This window comes from Arachis hypogaea, chromosome 19 (genome assembly GCF_003086295.3).
Source record: "Arachis hypogaea cultivar Tifrunner chromosome 19, arahy.Tifrunner.gnm2.J5K5, whole genome shotgun sequence".
Lineage (NCBI taxonomy): Eukaryota > Viridiplantae > Streptophyta > Magnoliopsida > Fabales > Fabaceae > Arachis > Arachis hypogaea.
The window spans coordinates 132955569-132965439 of record NC_092054.1 but is presented as its reverse complement, the minus strand read 5'-3'; the positions used below and the strand labels follow the sequence as shown (position 1 = coordinate 132965439).

At 29.4% G+C, this 9871-nt stretch overlaps 1 long non-coding RNA gene across 1 annotated transcript; it reads right to left on the bottom strand.

The window, feature by feature from the left end:
* Nucleotides 1-1320: 1320 nt before the first annotated feature.
* Nucleotides 1321-3953, bottom strand: LOC112779983 (uncharacterized). The gene is made up of 3 exons (XR_003190949.2): nucleotides 3702-3953; nucleotides 2453-2518; nucleotides 1321-1558 (listed from the first exon to the last, which is right to left on the bottom strand). It is a non-coding gene; the product is annotated as an uncharacterized lncRNA (long non-coding RNA).
* Between the last annotated feature and the right edge of the window lie 5918 nt (nucleotides 3954-9871).

Below are 9871 nucleotides of genomic sequence, written 5' to 3'. Positions count from 1 at the left end.
TATAAATCAATTTGAAGCCAATATTACACATATCTACTAAAACAAAAAATATTACCAAGATCTATCAAGTGTTTTTATGTAATTGGAATGAGATTCATTTGAATTTCAATACTAATTGGAAGCAGGGGAATTCAAATTAGGTATTGACGAAATGTTTTAGTAATTCGAATGAGGGTGAATCAAACTACATGCAAATGAATACAGCTTTAATTTGAAGTAGACTGATTCGAATTACTATCAAGTAGCAGCTCAAGGTAATTCGAATTGGTCTCATTCGAATTACCAATGAATGCCCTATAAATATAGTTCGAGTTCAGCTTTTTATTGTAATGCATGGAATATAAAATATATTTTTTTAATTTTTAAATTACTAATTTTTTTTAATAAATTTATTTAAACTATATTACAAAAGATATTTTATTCCATACAAAGCAATTTAAAAAAATGGCTTAAAAGAAGTTAGGAGTAATATAAAAATTTAATGTCCGAGTGATTAAATTAAATACATACGTGTACTTACATTTTAAATAAAATACTTTACATAGTCAATAATAATTTAAAAATTAAAAATAAATTTAAAAAAGATTAAATTTAAATACAAATATTCACACATGTACTTAAATTTTAAATAAAATACTCTATATAATAATAATAATTTAAAAATTAAAAAATATTTTATTCTATGCAAAATAATTTAAAAAAATGACTTAAAAGATGTTAGAAGTACTATAAAAATTTATAATATCTTACTTAGGTAAGTAGATGATAAAAATATATATTTTTTATTTTTAAATTATTATTGACTATGTAAAATATTTTATTTAAAATTTGAGTACATACATGTATTTATCTGAGTCATTAGAACATTACAAATTTTTATAGTACTCCTAATATTTTTTAATCTATTTTTTTAATTATTTTGTATAAAAAAAATATTTTTTTGATATAATTTAAATAAATTTATTAAAAAAATAATAATTTAAAAATTTAAAAAAATATATTTTATATTCCATGCATTGAAAAAAAAAAAGTTAAACTCAAACTATATTTACCGAGAATTCATTGGTAATTCGACGTGCATGTAGTTAGATTCACCCTCATTTAAATTACTAAAACATTTCGTCCATGCATAATTTGAATTGCAATGCTTCGAATGGATTTTATAATTCAAATGAATCTCATTCAAATTATATAAAAATACTTGATAAATCCTTATAATAGTTTTCATTTTAGTAGATATGTATAATATTAATATCCAATTAGTTTATATATACATTTTGCCCTTGAAAAAAAGTAAGAAAAAAAGAACAACACATAGAGTAGGAAACAAATAACATATTCATTTAACAAAAAATACAATTGTATTCCATTTATTATTAGCAAAACTATTGGGTAGAAAAGCTATTAATAATAACATAAAAAAGCTATTAAAAAGCTATAATAGAAAAAAATAAAAAATACTATTTAAAAAAAAAAGTATTTTTGCAATGACATGAGTTTTCTAAGAATCGATTCCAAATTTTGCATTACTTCTATGTTCTCCTCTTCCTCATGTAACCTGTCAAAAACATTAAATTTTAAGAAACTAAGAAATGAATGAATGCACTGAAAAAATAAATGAACACAATAGAGCGTCTAAAATTCAAATCTCAATTCCCATTTACAAGTAACACTGTACTTTATTTCTTTTAATATAACTTTATTTAATTGCATATACCAAAAACAAGTAATACAAATATCCGAAATATTGGTAAGTGGTAACTTAAAAAATTAGTAAAAAGTAATCAATTTATTTTATTTAACATTCATTAAATATTATGACAAATAATAAATATTAAATAAGACAAATTGTAACCTTTTTTTTGGCTCTCTAATATTACATATACAACACCCAATTACATCACCATATAATAAATATATACAAGCATTTAGGCTCCTGCTTTTCCCAAAAAGATTGTATTAGTTTGAAACTTTTATTATTGTTTCTATAAAAAAACATTTTACACTGTAATTTAATCAAACTTGTTACGATTGTAAAAAGATGGGTATTAAGATATAAATACAAAAATTAACCACACTTAAAACTATGGCAACATAGGACTATAGGGGGATTAAATAAAGTAAGCATATTAGCACATTAATTTACTTCTTTTTTTTTTTAAATTTTTGAGAAAAAGACCCAAATAAACCAAAGCCATACCAAAATGTAACTCGATACAGCTATATTCGATTTCGAATCAGCCTAATTTGAATTAGTAAGTATACATGTAAAAAATCGAAAGGGATTGTTTAGACGTAACGTATTTGGCTTTGGGTGATTCACGTAATTTTGGAATGGCTTTGGTTTATTTGGGTGTTTTGTCCTAATTTTTGCGTGAAAAAACAGTATTTATCACTAATAGAAAAACAATTTTTAAACTAAAAAACAAGCCAAGAGTTACGAAATTCAAACCTGAATACTGTTCCACTAGGCCAACCTGATATCTTCCAACTTGTTCATCACCTCTTCTTCTAGCAACTGTTGTCAACATGAACATTTCAATTATTAATAAAACAAAAATTGCATTTTAAGAAAGAAATTCCCGAGATTTAAAATAAATAGATCAGACATGTGAAAAATAATAAAATAAATTATGTAACTTATAAACCTTGTTATTTGGAGTAACACTGGTCGTTGATGGGTCATTAGGAACATCACTAAACTCTTTTGATGAAATTCTTTTAGAAAATAGTTGTTGAAACATATCATCAGGTAGAAAAACTTTTGCATACAGTGGATGTAACTGAAAAAATTCAGTAATAGACTGTGGAATAAGAAAGTCACTGTCGTCTAGTAATGGATATTGATTATCTTCAAATAATTCTTCGCTTACAGAAATGAGTTCATGAGACACATCAACATCATAAAAAGTATCATCTTGTTCTAATGGAATGCTTTTACAAAATTCTTCGTATGACCTAGGAAGTGGTGGCAAATCATTTACACTGTCTTCTTCATTTTTCATATATTCCATAGTTAAGAAAAAGATGTAGAAATAACTATGCACCACTTGTATTGTTAAAGAAGGAGACAGAAGAAAAGGAAGATGATCAACAGTCGTAAATTATAGATTTTCTTAGCTTATGGTGTGTATATATATAAAAGTTTTCTTATCTTTAAATTGTTCGAACATGCAACAAAAAATAAAGATATGATAAGATAATCATAGTAAATTAAACTAAAAAGATAAAATCTTTTGGTTAGAATTTATATTAATTTTATCTTAAAACTGATTTATTAAATTATCTTTTACTTCACATAGAAATAAGATGTACAAATTACTGTCTTATAAAGTCAACTACAAAATCTACTTTTATTTTAGTTTACTTGAAAATTTATTTTAAAAGGGGATATATGTCAAAATTTGGCCTTTGAAGAACAGAATCAGTAAGTAAAAGGTGAGAGAAGTGGGGAAATCACCAGCGAGTGGCGAAAACACCTCTGTTAAAGAGCTGATTAAGAAGTTAATCATTCAACAACCCAGCAATTACAACACAGCAACAAACATTACAAGAACATTTGAACAAAAATTTCAAAAATTAAAAGGAAGAAGAAGAACCAAGCATTCAGCCATCAGTGAACACTAAACAGAGCCATCAGTAACCAGAGCAAAATTAAAAGGAAGAAGCGGAGGCGAAGAAGTGAAAGCAGGGCCACTAACCTTCGACGGAGACACGGACGGCAAGCGGCGATCCGACGGCGAGCTGCTCCAAGCCACGAACAGAGACGCCACGAGGATGGGGGCGACGTGCCGAGCTACCTGGCTTCCGGACAGGGGAAGAGGAAGAAGCGGCGGCAAGGAACCTAGGGCTAGTGTTTTGGTTTGGTGTTGAGTTCACGACTGATTTTTTGTGCTTCAAATAACTCCAAATACTACATTATAAAAATCTACTTTTCGTATCGTATTCCTTTTCAGAGCTTGGATTTTACCTGTCGCTATTTATTGCATTTAAGATACATTACTCATTTCTGTGATTTTTCCTTTAATTTGTTGATAAACAATTTTATTATTATTATTATTATTATTATTATTATTATTATTATTATTATTATTATGGGGGTGTTTGGGAAAGGGGGTGCTGAGTTGCAAACGGGTTTTGATTTTTGTTTTTTAAAAGCCAGTCTGTTATCTGTCCGATCCAACATAAAAATAGTTGAGAATTTAAATTAGTTTTATCTTAAAAATAAAATTGATTTTTTAAAAAATAGTGGACATCTATTTACTTTAATATAACTTTTAATATAACTGATAATTTAATTTTAAAGGGAATATTTTTGTGTTTGTTTTTAGACGAAAAATGAAATTAAATTTAGAAAGTGAAATTGGAGGAAAAAAAATAAATAGAAATTCATTCTGTACTTTTAATTTGAAAAAAATATATACTTTTAAATTGTTTTTGTGCTTCTATTTTAAAAAAATATATATACCATGATTAAAACTCTTAATTTTAAAAAAACTTAGTTTGATTTAATTTGGATGAGAAGAAAATTTGGAGAGTGATAAGCATGGCTTCTTTAACATTGTCGGTGACAATGGCAACCATTGTTAAACGAAAATAGGTTTCTTTTAAATTAAGGCATTGGAAAATAGTATTCCTACTACACCGTTCTTGTGTACTATTGTGTATATTATTTCTATGTTCTCCTTGAGACGATGATAATGGTTTCTATTACCGCCAACGATATTATCCAATATTCAATTTTTCAATTTTTCAATTTTTCTTCATACCCAGTTTATGAAGAGAGACAAAGTTCACCGGGATGCAATGAATATTACAAAATTAGCAAGGTTAACTCAACCTAAATACCAAAAAATGTATTCTAGAAATTAAAATTTAATTAATTTTTTTGAAAAAATAATTTTTTATTTTAAAATAGAAAAATATCCTACAAATAAGCTTCTATAAAAATTAAAAAAAAATAAAAGATTACCAAAAAAATAAAAGTGAAGCAAAACCATGAAAAAACTAATGCAGTCGTTATATTCACAAAAAAAAAAAATTAAATTAATCCCAAAAAGATATTCAAATTGGACACTTTGCCTCCTCACAATTTTTTATTCGATAGATATCATCGACAATTATTCTTATAAGATAAAATAATTCTTCCATCATTTTGAAAGAATAATAATTTATCTTATAATGATATATTCTTTTAGTAAAGTATTATTTTATGATAAAATTTATTAGGATTTATTTGTCTAACATGCCTATTAAAAGTTTGATTGAAACTAACAAAAATCCAAAAAAATCGTGAATTTTTAAAGAATAAAAATTTGCTAAATACTAAACTATACGATCTAAAATTTGTTGAACCAATTTAAGTGTTTCCGAACCTATTTAAGTGTTTCTTCAATATTCACTGCTACCAAACCTATTTCAAGCCACCATAAATTTCATACTGCTTACATAGCTCTTAGATGATTCTGCATTTAATCCCATCCTTACAAGATACTTAGGATTATCAACAGTTTCAAGAGAGCACCAATTTTCATTAACTTCACAATTTCAATCGGCACCTCTACAACTATCAGACGGTACAGTCTTGTACGGAAACAGCCAGCTGTCTCCATTCTTCGAATCCATCATATTTATTCTTTCTTTCAGACTTTCAGCTATCTTCAATCCCGGGAATCACTGACAAATCTCACTTCCCAATCAGCGTCCACTTTTTCTTATAATGCCAGAAACACAGTTGAAAGAATGAACCTTAATTTATATTGGATTAACAAGTGTTCACCCGTTTCCATCTCCTCCTACGTTTCTTAATCATTCACAGCATGTATACATTTTACATTTTTTTAGGAAAAAATAATATCAGGTTCAAACGTTTTTTGAACCAATATCTTTTCCCTTCTTTGTTCTATTTTGAGTGGAAGGAGCCCCTAAAAAGGAAAAAAAAAGTTCTCAAAACTTCAGATAAATCATGTTTGTAGAAAGGCCTCCATGTATTGATTTGAACAGTGCTTCCTGTTCTTCTCTTTACTGCAAATAAAACTTGTTTTAATACCAGTTCTTTTGAAAACCCTCTTCCAAATTAATTGTCTATACGACTATACCCAAAGAAACTTTTAACAAAATTGAGCTAGATACTGTTAACTTTTGTGTTGGTTACTTTCCTATAAGTTGATTCACTGTAGAAAAACTTAATGGTGAAATATTGCATAAATAAGACTCAACATACTTGTATATACTGTTAACACTCCTTTCACATTGTATATACAATCCTAGAACCTTTTTCTATAGAATTTAATCTTTGTACCTCATAGAATGATTTTTTTTACTATGTTCATCAATACTAATTTTTATTTCACTTTCATTGCTTATGCATTGTCCAATTTTGTAAATATACCATCAAATTTTAACATGGATAAGGATAATGCCCCTTAGTCAACTATTATAGTTATTGAAGAAAACAAGAGTTATTTTCTTTTACTAGAAATGCTAATTTTCTAATATTCTTCTAGCTATGTAGCTAATTCATTCTATGGTGTATTTGTTAATGCTAGATAAAATAAGATATACTTGAGAGAGATGAGAGAGAGAAAGAGTGCGAGAGAGAGCGGGGGAGAGAAACATAGGGCGGGGTGGCAAAGATCCAAGAGTTTGGAACAGAGAAGAGTATCGACGGCTAGAACATGAGTCTTTCTCCATTTTTGTGAACAATCTTCCTGATGACGTCTCGAAGAGAGAACTTTTTCAATTGTTCAACTGGACTGGACGCATCAACGATATATACTTATCTAGAAAATTCAAAAATGGTGAGTTCTACATTTTTGCTTTCATACGATATACCACTAAAGGAGGGGCCTTGAAAGCCATAGCGGAGATGAATCGACTGAGACTGAGAGGCAAGATCTTCTTTGTGGGAGAGGCCAAGTATCGAAGAGTATCGGAAACCATGGACGTAAATAGGGAACAAGGACGAGATGGCACGAGGAATCAAAATTCTCTTCAAACATATCGAGAGGTAGGCAATGATGGTCCTTTATTGGCTGAACGAGAATTACGAACGGATGACATAGTAATGAACAGGCTTGGAAATAAAGAAAGGAAGAAGGTGGAAGTTGCGGTGGCGGAAGATAATATGGAATGGTTGCAGAGAAGTCTCATTGGAACTACGACAAAACCTATGGATTTCACCTCTTTGTCGAAAATGATGGCGAGGAGTTTTCCTTCTGTTGTGCAGATTCGGGATATGGGAGCGCATAAAGCTCTCTTGACTTTTGATAGTGTTCTGCATGCTGAGGAGACATACAACTTCCATTTGAATGGCCTGTTACAAGTCTTTCACAGGGTATGGAGGTGGGAGGAGTCACAGGGGTATAACACTCGAAGAGTGTGGCTCCAATGTGTTGGAGTTCCCTTGCACGCATGGTCAGAAGCTACTTTCAATATGATAGGAGGTCAGAGGGGTAAAGTAATTGGATGTTCAGAAGACACAGAATTATGCAGTTCATTCAGTGCAGGTCATGTATTGGTTGATACGTCTCTCATGAACGTAATTCACGAGTGGATTCATATCACGGTTGGAGCTGGTGAATTTGATGTTTTGGTAAAGGAAATTGCACAGGAGACGTGTGACGTCCAGCGTAAGGGGGTTGATGCGTGAGCATCTTTCCTATCTTTTCCTAGTGAATTTGCATTTAAATTGTTGAGTTTAATCAATAATTAATTATCTTTTAGCCACTATGGATGCTACTTTGAGTCCTGTGTAATTCTATTTATTTTAGGTAGCATTCAGCTGTATTTGATGGAGTTTCTGCAGAAGAAGAGATGAAGGCGAATGATGCTGTCAACCCTAACCTCTCTGTACTCAAACCTGAATAACTCGAGCTACAGAGGTCTAATGGACGTGATTTCAGTGGCGTTGGAAAGCTAACTTCCAGAACTTTCCAACGATATATAATAATCCATACTTCTTCTCCGAAATTGCTGCCAAGGCTGCGCCTAACTTGAGATTTCTCAAGTTAGGCGCAAGACACAACAACAATACGCAAGATTGGTCCTGCCCACTTCAAGTTAGGCGCACTAAAGCCCAAGTTAGGCGTGGATCCTAGTGAAGCCAAGTGGTCCCCATCCATCAATTGAAGATTTGCTATTGCTATAATTAATTCTAATTTAAATTCGAAGTTTAAAAATAGGAAAAGATATTATTTTAGTTTTAAAGATATATTTTAAATTAATTAGGATTAGATATAAATAGGGAGATACCACCTCAACATTATTCAATTCCAGACTTCCAATTCTATACAAATTTACATTCCGTAGTCCTAGTTTTCTACTCTGAACCATGAGCAAGTAATCCTCCATTGTTAAGGTTAGGAGCTCTGTCTATTTCTATGGATTAATTTTATTGCTTTTTCTCTTTTAATTCATGTATGGATTTATAATTTAAGGATTGTTTTCGCTCTTTATCTTTTGAATTTGGGTGGAACGGAAGTATGACCCTCTTTCTATTTGAGTTCTTGTATAACTTGGAAAAGCTCTTTACTTGAACAACAACTTGAAAACATATTCTCCTAAATTTTAATTATCTGGATTGAATGGGATACGTGATATATAATCCTTTTATTTTTAGGTAATTAGAGTTTTTGGTGGCATATAAACTGGAATTTGATCATGCAGCTTCTAATTGGAATTAATTGACCAAGAAATTGGCAGTTAATGAATTTTAGAGGAGACTAGAAAGGTCTAAGAAATTAGGGTCTAGTCATATATAGTTTGCCATAAATTAAATCCTACATAATTAAAATAGTTAGTAAGAAACGTTAATCCGAAAAAATAGATAACTCTGAAGTCTTAACTGTTTCCCATATATATTTCACAACTTATTTACTTGCCTGCCTTTGAACTTTGAATTTACTGTTTAATGCTCTTTGAACTCTCAAACAATATTTTCTGTTTGTTTAACTAAGTAAATCATTTAACCATTGTTGCTTAGTCCATCAATCCTCGTGGGATCGACCCTCACTCACCTGAGGTATTACTTGGTACGACCCGATACACTTGCCGGTTAGTTTGTGGTTATAAATTCCGCACCAAGTTTTGGCGCCGTTGCTAGAGATTAACTGTAATTAACAACTATTAGTTGTTTGATTGTTTAGATTAGACGTTTTAGTTTTAATTTTATTTAAATTTCATTTTATTATTTTCGAAAAAAAAAAACAAAAAAAAAATAATTAATATTAATTTTTTTTCCTTTATAAATATTTTTTTTCTTTTAGTTAGTTTTATTTTAGTATCATTAATTTTTATTTTTCAATTTTTTTTCTTTTATTTTTTTCTCGTTTTCGTTTTCCACCCCTGTACCGTTTTAATTTTTTTTTTTACTTCTTTTAACTTTTGAAAATTTTTTTTAGAGCCTTAGTCCGTTTTTTTTACTTTCCTTTTTATTTTTAATTTCTTTTATTTTCATTCTGTTCTTTTCATTATTTTTTTCTCTTTTTTCTTTTTATATTTTATTAGTTTTATTTTATTTTTGTTTTTAATTTAAAAAAAAAGAATATTTTAAATAAATAAATAAATAGCATTAATATTTTTTTCTTAATTTCTGAAATTAAGTTTGGTGTTTCCTAGTTAGTTTTATTTTTTAGAATTATGTTCTTTCTTCTTTACTTTCCTGTTTACTACATGATGCGTTTAATTCTTTTTGGTGTTTTGTGCTAAGGAAAAATAATAGAGAGAGATCATATAGATTACTATTCACACCCGAGTAGTGATTCATATCATTATGAATGGGGGAACTACCCAAATTTTGGTTGGCAAAGTCAAAACCAAAGACACTTCAGTGCTCCATGTTCCAACTATCAAGAGCCACCACCTCCCTATT